General features: G+C 36.4%; 1 protein-coding gene across 1 annotated transcript in view; it reads left to right on the top strand.

The window, feature by feature from the left end:
- The first annotated feature begins 290 nt into the window (after positions 1 to 290).
- The window catches only part of LOC113110921 (caM kinase-like vesicle-associated protein), a 44,568-nt gene continuing 27,112 nt past the window's right edge, over positions 291 to 17,746 (top strand). The window contains exon 1 of the mRNA XM_026275210.1: positions 291 to 528. The gene's annotated coding sequence lies outside the window, so the exon portion shown is untranslated. The remainder of the gene's footprint in view (positions 529 to 17,746) is intronic.

Raw genomic sequence — 17,746 nt, 5'->3', positions numbered from 1 at the left:
ATTGAAGATATAAAGGATGATTTTTCTTTCATCTTATCTCATAAAGTGGTTTTATAAACGGTTTCTCTCTTTCTGTTTTGCCCAGTTTTATAAAAGTGTGATTTGCCTCATTAACTAATTAAAAGATACGAGTATCGAGCTTTATTTTTTATTATTATGAGCAGCAACAGACCAAGTCAAAATCACACGTTATGTTCTTAATATTTGCTCTTATGACATTAGATGGCCACACCCCTACAAACGCCTGTCACATTAGCGCGCATTACTTCTCTCACGCGCGCAGCTCTCACCATCTCTCTCTCTCTCTCCCTCTCGCTCGCGCGCTCATCTCCATCATCCTCTCGCTACTGAGAAAAAAAAAACCCGCCAGCGCGAAACAGATGGGAAGGCACCCGCGGAATTTGCGACCGTTACCGAGAAGAGAATAGCCGTCAGAACTTAACGGACAGCGAAAAGAAGTTCAATTTGTCCAGAAGACTTCTGGACTGAAAACCTGAGGACATTTCACGTCTGTTTACGACTGGAAAAGTAAGTTTTACATTAATGACACTGTGTTGAACAGAACCTAAGTCTGTGGAGTGGATTAGTACGCAAAATCCGTCGAAGAAAATATTTTTGTAGGCTATATTCGACAAATAATAACTTTAAAAGCAGATCGATGCTGAACGTTACTCAGTATAGCCTACACTGGTTTGTTCACACTTTACACGAGTGTTGAATGAATGTTGCAGAGCAGTGTGATTACATAAGTACGGAGTAATCTCAAAATAGATTTAAAATAGACACTAAACTTAAGAAATCTGTTATATATATATATATATATATATATATATATATATATATATATATATATATATATATATATATATATATATATATATATATATATAATTATTTATTTATTTATTTATTTTATGTGACGCGCTGCATGAAAAACGCACTGCTGCTGAAGACTTTTTAATGTGATGCGTCTAAACCTGTTTAAAACAAAATGGTTTTCTGGTAATCCTAAAATGAAAAAAAAAGTCTATATGATAAATAATGTACAGTAGTATAATCTATTTATATTAAATAACAATTATACTGAAAAGTAATATAATGTAACATCTTTTATAGCTTAATCTGAGAGTCTTTAGCCTATTAGACGTTTTGATGTGATTAATATACACCAAATTGCTTATTAAAACAAATTATGCAAATTAATAATTGATAAATGATGAGCTACTTGCTGAAAGGATAGCCATCATTAGGGAATGATAGACACATGCATTCATTCATAATAAAGTCACTAGCCCCAAATGATCTGTGCCTAAGAACTTGTTTTATTTTCATTTGTTTTGAGAGGGAATACCTTAAACCCATTTCATCTTTATGAAGATGAAGTATAAAAGTTGACCATCTCGTGCTGCATGATCAGTTGTTAACACAAAAACACCCCTCCCACAAATCAAATTTTTCACTTTTAACAAACATTTACATAAAGCAATATTGTGTTAATGCAAATATATTTTACTTAGCCAACTCACCATAGTTTATTCAGTAGTCAGTTGTCTAATATGGTTTGTATAACTTATAACTTGCTTTCTTGAAGTTTGTAGTACTTAAATTAAAGGGTTAGTCCACCCCAAAATGAAAATTTTGTCATTAATCACTTACCTCATGTTGTTCCAAACCTGTAAAAGCTTTGTTCATCTTCAGAACACAATTTGAGATATATTTTGGATGGAAATCAAGAGGCTTGTGACTGTCCCATTGACTGCCAAGTAAATTATACCATCAAGGTCTAGAAAAGTATGAAAGACATCGTCAGAATAGTCCATCTGCCAACAAAATGGTGCTACGTTGATGCAGAAATACAGAGGAGACAAATTGTTGAATTAATTTATCGTTATTTTTGTTTTCAAAAAGTATTCTCGTCACTACATAATGTTATAGTTGAACTACTGAATTTTTTTTTTTTTTTTTTTGGAAGCTGAACAAAGCTTTTACGGGTTTGGAACGACATGTGATTAATGACAAAATTTCCATTTTGGGGTGGAGTAATGCTTTAATTGCTTCTTGTGGGCTGTGCAGATATTGTTGCTGTCCGTGGTGCTGAAACATGACTGGCAGCATAAAAGCAGCTATCTCACAATACAGTACTACTCCAGTGATAAACACCAGAGTTCCTCCACACTGTTGGACCATGAGCTGAGAACTGAAGTCCATAATGTGAACAATACTGTCCATACTGCCTCTGGATAGTTGCACCAACGTTTTGCAGACATCCTCTTGTGTCCATGCATAACATAAGCTGTTCTGCTGCCAGCGCATCAAACTAATCAGAAATTACATTGTTAATTTCAGGAGAGTATGGGGCATATGAGTATGGGGCATATGGGGCATATCTTTGTGTCTCAGGTGGTCTTTTGCAAGCACTCTTGGGAAAACTATTGATCCATTTCATGGCTAGATATTAAAGTTTGTCCGCTTGTCCGGGACAAGTGAATGCTTTTGGACTGGCAAATGAAAGATACATTTTCTTGCCCAATTGGACTAGTAACTTGAAGGTGTCAATACCAAAAACAATAACAACTGAATTTATTTGTGATATTGCCTTGGGTGTGTGATATATATAATTTGCGATAATATCGTAAATATTGTTTTAATGATGTGCAAATTGTCATTATCAAGTATATTTCAAAAAAAAAAAAAAAACACACACACACACACACCTACAGACTGCCCGCATACATTAGGCCTACATAAAGAAGTATAGTAGGTTAGCCTAGTGCATGTGTGTGTTCTTTCACTGCATGATTCAGTATTAAAACACATGAATAATGATCAGAAAATTCAAGATATGGGGGCAGAAAATGTATTTATTTATACAATTTTATATAGCATAAAGTTAGTTAAATGTCACACGAAGACCGAGCACCATTTTTTTTCCATTTTATTTTATACAACAGTTCAGCAAAACAAAGTGATTATTAAGAGACTTATGTTTTAGACACCATATTGTCTGTTTTTGCCAACAGAAATAATTCCAAACACAGCCACAGCACTGTTTTACGTCTCTGAGCAACATGACTGTGTTTCGTTCCTGAATGAATCAACCATTTAAATGATTCTGTTCAATCGCAATAACTCACTTCTTAACAGTGACTTGATGTCACCTACTGGCGGTTTTAATTTCACAAAGTATTATTATTATTATTATTATTATTCTTTTTGTAATTTTAAATATCAGTATTCAATGTTTTATGAATGAAGTTAGGATTGCATCTATTGCTCACCATTGGATCCTCTACAGTGGGTGCCACTGATAAAAACATCACAATAATCCTCAAGTAATCCACATGATTCAAGTCCATCAACTAATGAAATGAATGTACGGTAATGTAATAAATCCTCCAAGACATTCTGAACAAACCGTTTCTCTATTCATAATATTTCTTTCACCAGTAAAAATAAATAAATAATAATAATCTTTTGTGAATCAGGAGATAAATATGCACAGATCAAGCACCGTTCATTAACAGTTTTAAACAAAAATGTTGTGGATTTTGATGTGAGTGGACAACAGGGACTTTTCCACTGGAGGAAATGTTATTATGGATTATGGAATGTTTTTTTTTTTTCTTTAGCCAGAAGCGATGGTTTAAAGTTAAAATGCCTCAGTGATGGATTTGTTTCATACAAACACACAGCTTTCACTTCACAAGATGTTGGTGTACTGGAGTGGTGTGGGTTATTGTGATGTTTATATCTGCTGTTTGGACTCTTATTATGATGGCACCCACTCACTGCAGAGGATTCACTGGTGAGCAAGTGATGTAATGCTAAATACTTCCAAATCTCTTTCAATGAAGAAACAAACTCATCTTGGATGGTCTGCAGGTGAGGAATTTTTTTTAGCAGATTTTAATTTTTTTGGTGAACTATTCCTTTAAATTCACTGGTCATGAAGTGAGGTCCCATGTCTTTTTCTTGCAGATCCCTGCCTCTTCATGATGTTTTCTATTATTTACCCCGAAGAGATGGACTATAACTTTTAAAATATGATATAAATATTATCACACTTTTGAAGGAAATTTGCAGATTGAATTATGGGACTGTAAATGCTGAGAAGTTGTATAATCAGTATTTAAAGATTGTGTAGGACTAGCGTACTGTGAACACTGCCTTCAAGTAAATTAAACGCTGCCACTTTTATTGATAGGAATGATATTGATATTGAACAAGTCAAAGGGATCAGGAAATGCTGCAAGATTCACGTTGCCTGCTATGCCAAGACTCCTGAGTGAGTTTTATAGACTGTATTCCAGTAAGTAGATCTAGACAAATGTTATAATAAATTGGATAGCAGATTAAAGCAATCAACTTGACCATTATAGTACTGTAAATGTTTGCAGGAATTTGTGCTGGGAATCATTTATTTATTGTTTATTTTGCACAAGAAGGTTCTTCAGTTATGATTGTACCAAAAAAAAAAAGACATTCAGTTGGAAACTTGGCCGATTTATTGAAATGCTGATGCTTTATAAAAAAGCAGTAACACTCAGAAACTTTGCTTAATTAATCAGTTCTCTGAATAAGGTCTGACCTTGCTTTTCATCTCTAAGGAATTCAAATTTAGAATGCCATGCATATTCTCCATTGCTTTATTTTTAACACATACAGTAGGTAGAAGTACATTGCACTCAGTCTCTAAAACATTGGACGGTATCAAGGTATAAGAACATATCTTTTTTTGTTAAGATGAAGATATGAACATGTTATGCACATAATGTTTTACCTGGTGCAAAATGATCCAGACAGAAAAGCCTAATGACGTCTTTACACTGCAAATGCAGCACAGAACCTTAATCTGTATTACCACAAAAAAGTTCCTTTATTCATTCTTTCTTTTGCTGTTCAGAGAAATGTGTATAGACATTTTAACTGCAGAAATTATGAGTATAGAAATAAATTATAATTGATGATAATTAAATACTGGCAATGGCATTTGCAAAAGGCTGCTCTGTTGCTGCATTATTACAGGGCTGTTCACACAGAATGTGTTCTGCCATCCACCTGCACTATTTTTTATGGAAAAAAATAAATAAAATAAAAAATAAACATGCTATATGGATGTCTTGTGCCTTAAGCAGCATTTTCAGGTTAAAAGAAGTTTGGCTTGTCATCGTTCTGTTCAATTCTGCTACACAGCACAACCCGTTGGCACACACACCTTGGCAATATAATCGTCATTGGCTAGTAAATTTTTCAGTTTACTCACCAGACTGATATACTATTTTACACACACATGCACAAATATATATTATATATTTATATCATGTGATTCCAATCAATTTATCTTTGTAAAATGCCACAGCTTACTAATCACATTGTAAAATGCCACAGAATATTAATCACATTGTCTGTGTTCGGTCGAACTGATTTGCTGAAATCAAAACAGGGGCAGTGATACTGTAGTTCAGCGCCAGCCAATGAAATTGGCCATTTTTGCATAAGCCCCACCCACTACCGGAGAAACCGGCATATCTTCTGCTTGTTTTAAAAAGCTGAATAATTCAAAACGAGCTCTAATGAACTCCATTATTTTGACAGGAAATACAACAAAGAATATAGTTTACATGTAGTGTGTCGATTCACTGTGGTAAGACTCTTGTTCTCTCTCTCTTTGCATGTGTGAGCAACAGCACTATTATAAAAGCAACGGAGAGTCTTTTACAGTACACAGTTTATAGTTCAGCAAATACAGGTACGCTGTGCATCCATTGAGATTAACTGAAAAAGTACAGATCGCTTGATGGAGAGAGAAATTCTCAAGCGCTTAGTCAGTGTTCCGCTAGTGAAAATGTGCTAATCTTATAAAAGCCTTGAACACACACACACTGGCAAGAAAATCTAAGTATTTATTAGCCAATGGCTAACGATAGACATCATTTAGTCACCCAGAGTAAAATTTAGACGCATATGCGAGTGATATTCTCGCAATGTAGATGGTTGACATCGCCTCACTGTTGAGGAGTTGAACTCTGAACGGTGTTGTGAACAGCTTCTGAGGTGGGCCACAGCTGGCGTATTTTACTACTGCTTTTATGTAGCATTGATCCTTTACATAAAACATTAAAAGTCACTAAGCAGCCTTAAAATGAACTTTATATTTAACCATAAATTTTAATGCAGTAGTCAAATCAGAAAAAAGAAAAGACAGTCTTGATGCCATCAGCTTCAAACTGTCACTTAGGATCCAATCATACACCCGGCCCAATTCAACACTAGGTGCAATGCAAGTGTTTTGCTAATTTAAGCCTGACACGGGGCTTAAATTAGTGTTTTGCACCAAGTTGTTTAAATAGCAAATGCACTTGTGCCCATCTATTTGCCCACGGGCATGCTGGACTGAAAACAAGGTGGGTTCATTGTTCGCATGTTGCTATTTAAAGACAGTTGACCAACTAAAACGTAAAAGATTGTTATTGTGTCTGCTTTAACCTCACATATGAGCAGATATGTTTCCCCTCTGGAGAAGCATTCATCCTTTGCTCTTGCAAATTCCACCATATAAATAGTGAATAAGGAGTGGGAGATGAGACTCTGATTGGTTTATCGTATGTTATGCCCAAAACACACCCATGACTCATTAAGATAGGTCCAACCCTTTTGGATGATATGCATGGTGTGCTGACTAGAGGTCGACCGATTTATAGATTTTGCAGCAAATAGTTGATTGCTGGTACAATTGGTTATCGGCGAAAATCCATGCCGATAGCTTTCCAGGTTGCGTCCGTTGCTAGCAAGGTTATTATAGTTTTGCTTTTTTAAATCAGTTTTTATTTTCATATCATTTTCAATTTAGCTTTAAATGTAAATTTAGTTTTAGTTAGTTTCATGAATGGTTTTGTTAGTTTCAGTTATAGTTATAGTAATTATAGTTTAGCAGCTAACAGATAACTTCCAGTGTAAACCAAAGAAAGCAAAGCAAGGCATTTATTTTCAGCAAAATGTCATGTTTGCACAGTTTACAGTTAACTCTTGATAAAAATAACAAGGGATTGAGATGCAAAAAAGAACCAAACAAATGAAACCTAAAGTTTAAATTTTGTGGGATTTTCCCCCTTAAGGGGGTCGCACACCGGACGAGAAGCGCAGCGCCACGTCGTGTCGCGCCACGTCTTTAAAATTCGAACACATTATTCTCTATGGGTGTACACACACCGGCGGCGCCATTCGGCGTCTGTCCGCGGCGCCCAGCTATGACTCAGAACGCTGTTCAAATTTCTGCCGCGCCACAGAGCGTCATCCGCATAGTTTTATATTAAAAAACCCAGATGTTATAAACTGAAACTGAAATTAAAGTACAGCACACTTGTTTCATTCAAATAAAACATTACAAAGTGTTTGGTTACGTTTTCAGCTGCACAGCTTGCCCAGACAACAGATACAACAAAACAATAACAGACTTATTATAACACATATTCTTTTCATTAATTAACGTTCAAAACTCAGCTTTTATCAATTAAAATCATATATTTAAAATTAAAATAATAGATGAAGTTAAAACTCTCCCATCTTGCTGCGAAATTGAGCTCACGCATATAGAATGTGCGCGTCCGGTGTGCGATACCTCGAGTTCTCCTACATGTGGCGCGACGCGACGCAGCGCTTCTCGTCCGGTGTGCAACCGCCTTTAATTTCAACACCACAAAGTGTATTATTCAGCGTGACAATGCATTAGCTTTTTCCAGTTTTTTCCTGTGGCTCTAAAAAAGTTTATATGCTTAATTTATAAAGCTATAATATAGATCTCTCTTTCCATTCACTCTTTTTCTCTCTCCATTTTTTAAACACTGAACTCATGATTTATTCTTGAGGTAAACTTGTCTCGTTTTGGTGAATAAATAAACAGTTTTAGACCGCTGCTCGAGTTGAACGTGACGTGTTGGGAGTGTGTGTGACACAGGTGAGTTATCTTAGACTCAGCGCTGCTCTTTTATTTTGATAAGATAATCATTACGTGTTCAAGGATAGAAGCAGTTAAAGTGTGAGAGTATACATTGTGCTGGTTAGAAAGGATCGCGGAATCCATTCATAAAAACAAAATTCACAGTTTAGCACGCATTACGCTGTGATTTCAGCATCTGCCGTCTCACTAAATGAGGATGAAACACATAAAGAACATCTCCAGAACTGCTCTGAGAGGCACTTCATGAGCATTAGACCATTTGATTTGAGCAAAAGCATTATATTACATGCACAGAATTGTAAAGATATTCACAGAAGCTCGTCAAAATAAAAGTCTGGTCTATTTTACAGTAGAATGTACGTAGCCTATTACTACTACTAAAATGAAACAAACATTATTTTTTAAGGAACACAACATTTCAACAATTATACATGCTAAAACAGAATTTGGGAACAATAAAAAATATGGTGAGAAAAAATAAAACATTTCATAGGGCCCTAAACATGCAATTTTTGTTAAACTTTTATTAAATTGATGTGAAAATGTAAAAGTTTCTTGATTTCAATTAATTAGACTTGCTTTATGATTAATAAACTTTCATTTAACTATTGAACTATTGAAAAGTATTTAACTATTGAAAATAAATAATAAATAAGATGGAATTTAGGAAAAATTGAACAGATTTCATAGGGTCCTATTAGAGTGTGGTAATTTCAACATTTACTATTACTATTACGATTACTGTTATTAGTATTATTTTTATTTTTATTAGTATTTTCCAGACTATAAGTCACACTTTTTTTCATAGTTTGGCTGGTCCTGCTACTTATAATCAGGTGCGACTTATTTATCAAAATTAAATTGACATGAACCAAAATTTTGAACCAAAAATTTTCCGTCTACAGCCGCGAGAGGGCGCTCTATGCTGCTCAGTGCTCCTGTAGTCTACACTGAGCAGCATAGAGCGCCCTCTCGCGGCTGTAGACGGTAATGTTTTCTTTTGGTTCTTGGATCTAAATAAATGCGACTTATAGTCCAGTGCGACTTATATATGTTTTTTTCCTCATCATGATGTATTTTTGGACTGATGCGACTTATACTCAGGTGCGACTTATAGAAAATATGGTACTTTTATTATTATTCTTATTACTACTAATACTAGTATGGTTCAGTAACAGTTTTTTTTTAATCCATTTTAAAACTATCGGTTAATTAATCGGTATCGGCCAGTGTGGTCCAACCTAGCTATCAGTATTGGAAAAATCCACTATCGGTCGACCTCTAATGCTGACCATATTTTTCTACCAGCAAACTAGCAAAAGTGGATTGAGAAATGCCCTAAGTGCACCTGTGCCATGTGCTTCAGACCTTGCGATAGATAATTAAAATATAACTATTAGATTTCATTCAATAAAAGCTAATATTTCTTTTAGCATCTTCTGTCAGGAACCAGGATGCTCATTTGTATATTTATTTGTAGGTCATTAGTGTTGAAGACCACAATCAATAGGTAACTGACCCCTGGGGCACTATGTTTGCATTCCTTTGACCTTTCCTTAGAGATAACAATAAGGGTGAGCCTCTCTTTGTGTATCTAAGAGTATATTAATCTGGTGGAGGTGCTAAAAAAATCACACAAGCTGAAAATGCCACCCCATCAGCAAAAGTGGAGGAAGCAGCCATATTTTGTCTCACTGAATGATTGTGTTTAAAGTAATTTGTGTTGGCCAGGAGCATGTTAGCTTCAGCACAATCCCAGAAATCCTTACCTTACTGGTATTTAGTGAATTTCTTATTCACAGAAAGCAGTGACTGATCAGCATAATATGTTAATGGTGTTGGGAATAAAGTAGTGTTTTGGTTAAAGCTACACTGAGTCACATGCATAAAACTGACTGAAACAAAGTGCACCATCCTTGGTTGTGTGGCGACAAATAGAGGTTAGATTATTCCATTTTCTTGATCTTTATGATGTAAGGAGTCATCATCACTGGCAGCACTATGTCTCTTGGGGAGAAATTATAAAAGGAGATTTTACTTTAGCATAGTCATTGTGACAAATTATTCTACATTATATGGATGGCCGTTTTTATTAAGAGAATGATCCTGTTCAGCTCTGCACCACCTACCAACCAAAATTTCAGATTTAAGATTTGATACTACTGAAAATGTCCCAGCTGGAAAAGGTTTTTTTTTTAGGCTGCAGGCTTTTTGCTGCTTCTTGGGGACAGAGTGATGTGTCCAAAATGTTCCATCACCACATGTGTGTCAATCATCTTTTGGCAAACCATTCTTTATCCAATAGTAAAAAGAAAGAAAGAAATATGTCTAGACACTCAGTTACATTGACTGAAGGGAATGAGTTCCTTTATTTTCATGTAAACATAGTATACGATGACGCCAAGACTTTCTCAGAGACAAAAGGATAGTAAATCATAGCTGAAGCTCAGCTCTCTGCTGAAAGGGTTACTTGTGGCATGAGGCAACTTCAAAGCTCCACTCCAGCTGATAGCGCCCATAAATAGCGAATTTGAAGGGGAATTTTAAATCAAAAATTTATTAATATTTCACCTCCACATTGATTCATGCTGCCACTGAAGACATTTTCATCTCTCTGAATCGTTGAGGAATTATGATGACTTTATTCCCATGATGCATGACATCATCTGAGCATCACATCTTTTCTCACATGCTTTTTAAACTTCTTTTATTGTGCAGTTTAACATTTCGTTATGTTAACACATCCATCATTGTCAATTTATGTCAGAGAACTACAGCAAAATAAATGAATAATAAGACAAGCTATAATGGCTGTTTTTGATATGCAAACAGTTGTTTTTATGAAACATAAAGTCTGTTTAATCCACTTATATTTTGGATGCCCCCCCTCATGCCATCTCAAGGGCACACTTTTTATTCTGCAGCATTTTTGACAGTAGATTTATACTGCACTCAGGGTTTCCTGCATGCTCTTTCTCTGTTTACACCCCAATAGAAACATTATTTGATTGACAGCAACCAACACATTAAAATGTCCATGTAAGTTATTGCCTGTCCTTATTAATTTGTTATTTTTTTATTTTTTTAAGTTGGCTGTCAACAAATGTGGTGATTTAATTATATTTGCAGAGGGACGCCGTGCAACAGCACTGGATGATCCAGTGGACAGAGTCACACTTTCAGGTGAAGGACGGGTAAAATCCATTTTCATTAAAACTGCCAGGATCCAGTATTTGGCCTGTGTTTGCATGAATGTCTATGTAGAGATCAATAAAGAGCAATCTCCTCGAGCTCTGACAGGTAGCGTATTTGTACACGGTTGATGGAGTCACAATCCACCCTTGTGTGTAAAAGCTGAATGTGTTGCCTGATATTCACTCTTGGAACTATTTAAGAAGCCTCTCTGCACTTGACAAGTCAAAGGCAATTCCATGTTCATCTTCAGTCAAAATGCACCAGAAAACAATTGTGCCACATCCATGTGAACATGTAGCATGCACAAGATAACAGCAAAATATGAATAGATATGAAAAAGACTCCTTTTCAAATTGCTTTTTAGATGGGTTTAGATGGACTTTGAGATTTGTGACTTTGTAGATCTATTTTATGCCCAAACATAAACACTACACACCGAAAATAAACTAAAATTCAAAAGCATAATAAGACCCCTTTAAATCACTTCAGGAGGTGGTCTGAGCCAAATTAAGATAAGATATGCCAGAGCTAATGCAACACACATCACTGCAGATGAACTGAGTTCAGCAAGCCGACACGCAAACTGCCGCAGATTATACTGAAAAGTAAGAAGCAGATGCTCAACACAAAATCATCTTAATTTAAAAGATAATTCTGTGTTAATGCTGCACTCTTTCCTGTTGCAGTCTGTAAGCTGAGCTGATAATAAATAAAATGCAGGAACTTATTTGTTGCATTCGTTGACATGAACTCTATTTAAATTTAAATATAGCGTGGGATTTCTATCATTTTTGTGTCGACACATTTATGTGGCTAAATGTAAATGGAAACTTTTAACAAATCATATATATATATATATCCAATCTGCAAAATGCATGAGTGAGCAGGAATAAACAGGCCCTAATTGTGAGTGTGAAGCTGGCCCTGGAGCAGACACTGGAGTGGACTGCTGGAGCAGAGTGAGGTTGCTCTGTGGATTGAGCGGGTATTTGATGGAGTACCAAGGCTGGCATGGGCTTCTGAGCTGACTTCTGGGCTGGAGCAAAATCTAACAGGGCATTGACAAGAACAGAATGTAAGACTGGAGCAGCCTTATGGACTGGCACGGAACTAAGTTACTTATTCGATAAGAGCTGACTTAGAACTGCTTGTTTTGATGTCCTTGCCTTGCAGACGAACCTGATGGAAAAATCCTCCACCTTACTGATTTACCTCAATCTTTAAAGGGAGAGCCACAAAATCACAACACCCAGTCTAAATATAGTAGCTGTCTGGATGGGATTGCCTGGTGGTATTAGTTGTGCTACAGTAGGTGATGGTGTTATTCAATCCAAAACAAGTCAATGAGATATTGGTCCTTCTAGGTTACAAAATGACAATAATGGATAAATTCCTTAATATACATCTCCGTACTGCATCCATTTTGATTGATGGAGCACATAATTTCTTCTACAGATTCAGTTTCAGCTGATCGGTTATCTATACTCAATCACTTGTTAAGTGGTCTGGTCTTCTTTCACGACAGTAGAGGATACACAATGGTAACCTCCAAAACAGTGGTTTATTGCAGCGGGTGTGTAGTGTAATTCACAGAATTGCAACTAAAATAAAAGTCAGTTTCTCATGCAGGCAATGGCTGGAAAAACAGGTAACAATGAAGACATAAGATTACTTGAAGACAACAATCCACAGATAAGTATTCAGGTAAGTTCAAACAATATAGTGCACAATGAGACCAGGCACTGAGAGTATAAGATGAGTACCTACAGTATATGTGTGTCTAGATGAGGTGATGGTCAACGGCAGGTTAGATGATGGCTGATTAAGTGCAGGTGGGAACCAACAGAGATGCTGAGAAATGTAAGTGGTGACTGGACTGTTGATTGGAGATTGGCTATTATTGTTGATCAATTCTGTATTTTTATACCAGCTGATTAATTCGGAGAGGGATGAGACAGAGTATGTAGTGAGAAGGAGCAGCTTCATTGATTTATAAAAATGTAGTCGACTTTGTCAGGCAGAACATATCCAACGGATGAATTGAGTGTGCGTGGGATATGTTGTCAAATACTTCCAAGCGTATTTGAAAGCTCTAATTCAGAAGGCTTTCATTCATGTGGTTCGCTGTACTTCCATTTACCCACACAAAGACCTCATCTCCATGTTCCTGTCCATGTAAATGTTCTATTTTAACTGCCTGATCTTAGATAAAAAGCGGGACATTTCCTTTTTTTCCCTCCTAATTCTGAGCGATGAGTGCTAGAACAGGCGGCTCCTAAATTTAGCCTTGTATAACATCATGCTCCCAAACCATGTGCGTTTTCTTTTTTTTTTGCTCGCTGATTTACTGGTACTGTAGAGGGAAATGCCATTGAGGGACTTTGTAACCAAGGCAACAAACAATAGTGGTGCAGAATGGTCAGATTAGTGTGTGAGGAGTGGGGCTTAAACTTGAGATTTTTTTCTATATGGTTTGATCCATGTTGTGAAATGATTGCCATACCTCGTCTCCAGTGGAGCTATTTTACAACAAAACATCTTTCTGTAGCAGTAAACACAAATCTGTAATACAATAATGACACTGCCTTGTACCAACACAAGGATGAGCATTGTATGTGAACATGCAGTAGATAGAAATCTTTGTTTGTCATGATGCTTCACACTGTTTGAAAAATGTGATTAAGTGTTCATGGACCATTGTTTTCTACTCTGGATTTTCTGACATTACTGAATTTACAGTACGACAGAAAAAGAGCTTATAGTCAAAAAAAAAAAAAAAAAAAAAAAAAAAAATTGTCCTTCAAATGAGGTTGTCCTCTAAAGGACACATTGTCAAACAGATTCACAAACTCACAAATGATAATTCCTGGACCGATTAAACTCACTGAATCAGTCATAACTCGCTGAATTTGACTCACCGAGATGCAGGTCATCTTTGTTTTCTGAATTTTTAAAAGGGGTCATATGATACAACTTCAAGTTTTCCTTTCTCTTTGAAACATTACAAGCTGTTCGTGCATAGATAATGCCCTCCTAAAATGCCTCATTTAAACATGTATAGTAGCGCTTGTTGTTTGTCATTTCTCTGATTACAAATGCAGACACGGTTTAATGTTAGAGTGGTGTGATATGCAACGCAACACGTTAAAAGACAGTAAAAGTCATTTTAATCCATTATTATCTTCCCACTGGATGCAACAAATGCTTAGTTTGTAATGGGTTTTATTGGTTTTGTCGCATCATGTCAGGACACGGTATCACAATATGGTTAGGGGCATAATAACCCTTTCATCACATGGATAGCTGGCCAATCAGTGTACACCTCGCTTTTCAGAACAATAAGCTTTGTAAAAATCAACATGTTTTAGAAAGGTGAGACATAGAGGATGTGTTTATGTCCTCAGTCGCTGAAATTACTGCAAGCGTCACACGTGCTTCTGTGTGTAGTAAGGTTACGTTAAATGAAACCGCATGTTTGCACCATTCATTAACAGAGACACGCAGAACATGCAGGATTTATGTTTAAATCGGCTTTTGTGGCTTTATACATATCGTTTTTTGATTTAAGTGTTATGATAGTTATGAAATATATTTGAAAGGATATTGTCACGTTCTCGCGATACCATTAAGATCTTGCAAGATCTTGTGCCACGAGATCTTGTCACACCCCTAGTACTTAAGATTCAATATTAGACAGTGTAGTTAAAGAAACTCATTTGCAACAGAGTTTTATTTTAGTAGAACATGTCCTGTGTGAATAGCTCTGTAGGCTGTTGATATTGTGTAGTAGATAATTGGGTATGTTGTAACCAAGAGGAAAATGTTACTGCTTAGAGGTTGTTTTTCAAAGCTCAAGAGATTTAATGGAGTAATGGATTTATGTTTCATTTAGATATCAACATCAAATTATACAGTTGTTGACATCCAGTAACATCTAAACAGCAATGTTTAAGCTCAAATCAAAATCTTTTTTGTTTTTGCTATAATCTGTGTGACAGTTTTGAGATCTCTTTTGAGAGACATGAGAATACTGTGATCTTTTTCACTGGAGTTAAATGAGAAGACAAAAGTCTCAATTTGATATCTATTAAACCCTATTCCTATCTTGGAGAAACAACTGCAATATTAAAGGGGTTTTATTTGTGACTGTCTTTCCTCTTGGAAATGTTTGCGATGTGTTCTGGATGGGGTGTTTGGATAAGTGTTGGACAGGTTTGGCAGACTTCCTGCACTGCGAGTCTAATAAGCTAACCAACCATTTCAAAGGAGGATATTTTTTTCAATAGCAACAGTAAAAGCAAAAAATAAATGCTGTCAGACTGCACACAGTGAGCTGCATCAGCTGGAGCGCAGTCAGACAAATGCACACACACAATCTCTGCTGGTATTAGCATGGCACGATTAACGGGGGTGTAAGTCCTCTATTAACCAAGCTGTTTCTCACCTTCATCACTCAGCACTCCTCATCCTCCCACCATGCTGACCTCTGTCATCCGTTCAGTGACTCATCTCTCTCTTCCTCTCTCTCTCTCTCTCTGCAGAGCTGTTCTATCCAATCACACTATATACTGACATAAAAAGACAGACTAGTCACTGTCCAGTTCAGACCAACACTACAGCAATGCACCTCCATTTATATTTAGGCCACGGGAAAGAAAAAAAGCTCTTACACGCAATTGACTGGGAGAGATAATCAAGCGAGGAGGGCTCTTTCACCCATGTGGGTGTGAGGATGCTGGATTTCATCCTTTGTAAAGCCTGGTGGGGCTGTTTTGAGCAGTGAAACGGCTTTCAGCCCTATTAACATATGCGGCAGAGGGCATTTTTTTGGCTCACAATGTTGGTCTGAAATCTTATAAGAGCAGCAGTTGTTCTTTCATCTTTCACTCTGGCTATGACTGCCTTAAACTGTCTTGCTATTAAATATAGCACCTTATAATGCAATAAAGTGGACAAAAGGTTCAGTGCATGCACATTTTCACATTACACCATGTCTTAGTTAGGGGGAAGCATACAAAATGTACAGTATGTGTATCCAATTTATGAGTATATATATATATATATATATATATATATATATATATATATATATATATATATATATATATATATATATATATGATAACACTTTATTTTAAGGTCTTTTAACTAGTTGCTTATTAGGTTGCATATTACTAGGATATTAGCCATTAATAAGTACTTATTAAGCACATATTAATGCCTTGTTCTGCATGCAATTATTCTACATCCACAACAATACCAAAACTTAACAACTATCAAACTAACTATTAATAAGCAGCAAATTAGGAATTTATTGAGGGAAAAGTCATAGTTAATAGTGAATAAGTGTTCCTTTTCTAAAGCGTTACTATATATATATATATTAGGGCTGGACCAGAATATTTGATTATTCGAAAACTAGTTAGGTGGTTTTGGAATCAATTTTGAGATTTGAATTATTTTTTTTTTTTAACACCTGGCATCCCCTGCGAAATGGTCTTCATTCGCGCTTAAATGTAGCCACTTTTTCACTATTGGGCCAAACGGAACTAGGCACTGGTATGGTTACAGTAGTATTTACATGTGAGCCTTGTACAGCGCGGCACAATTACAAACTGTTCTCGGCCTAGTTAGAAAACTGTGCTTAGCCGTGCTGTTAAGAGTGCGTGTGCATGATGTCACCACACTGTTGCCTGGCCACAAGTTTCTCCATAGATGACTAAGCAGAAGCACGCAAACTGATCAAACAGCCAAGTTAACAGCTACGCTACATTCAATATATATATAAAAAATGTCTGGGACAGTTTGTTTTATTTACATTATACCCATCGTTGCCTTCGATTTATTTTATTTTTTTATTGTCTAGTTGTGTTTTTTTTTCTGTTATTGAATGAAATAAATGTCAGATAAAAAAAAGAGTACCAAAAACAGAAATATCGTCCATAATTGTGAGTGTGAAGCTGGCCCTGGAGCAGACACTGGAGTGGACTGCTGGAGCAGAGTGAGGTTGCTCTGTGGATTGAGCGGGTATTTGATGGAGTACCAAGGCTGGCATGGGCTTCTGAGCTGACTTCTGGGCTGGAGCAAAATCTAACAGGGCATTGACAAGAACAGAATGTAAGACTGGAGCAACCTTATGGACTGGCATGGAACTAAGTTACTTATTCGATAAGGGCTGACTTAGAACTGCTTGTTTTGATGTCCTTGCCTTGCAGACGAACCTGATGGAAAAATCCTCCACCTTACTGATTTACCTCAATCTTTAAAGGGAGAGCCACAAAATCACAACACCCAGTCTAAATATAGTAGCTGTCTGGATGGGATTGCCTGGTGGTATTAGTTGTGCTACAGTAGGTGATGGAGTTATCCAATCCAAAACAAGTCAATGAGATATTGGTCCTTCTAGGTTACAAAATGACAATAATGGATAAATTCCTTAATATACATCTCCGTACTGCATCCATTTTGATTGATGGAGCACAGAATTTCTTCTACAGATTCAGTTTCAGCAGATCGGCTATCTATACTCAATCACTTGTTAAGTGGTCTGGTCTTCTTTCACGACAGTAGAGGATACACAATGGTAACCTCCAA

The sequence above is a fragment of the Carassius auratus genome, chromosome 11 (genome assembly GCF_003368295.1).
Source record: "Carassius auratus strain Wakin chromosome 11, ASM336829v1, whole genome shotgun sequence".
NCBI classification, from domain to species: domain Eukaryota; kingdom Metazoa; phylum Chordata; class Actinopteri; order Cypriniformes; family Cyprinidae; genus Carassius; species Carassius auratus.
Note: the sequence above shows the minus strand (reverse complement) of the source record. Positions and strands in the feature narration are given on the sequence as shown.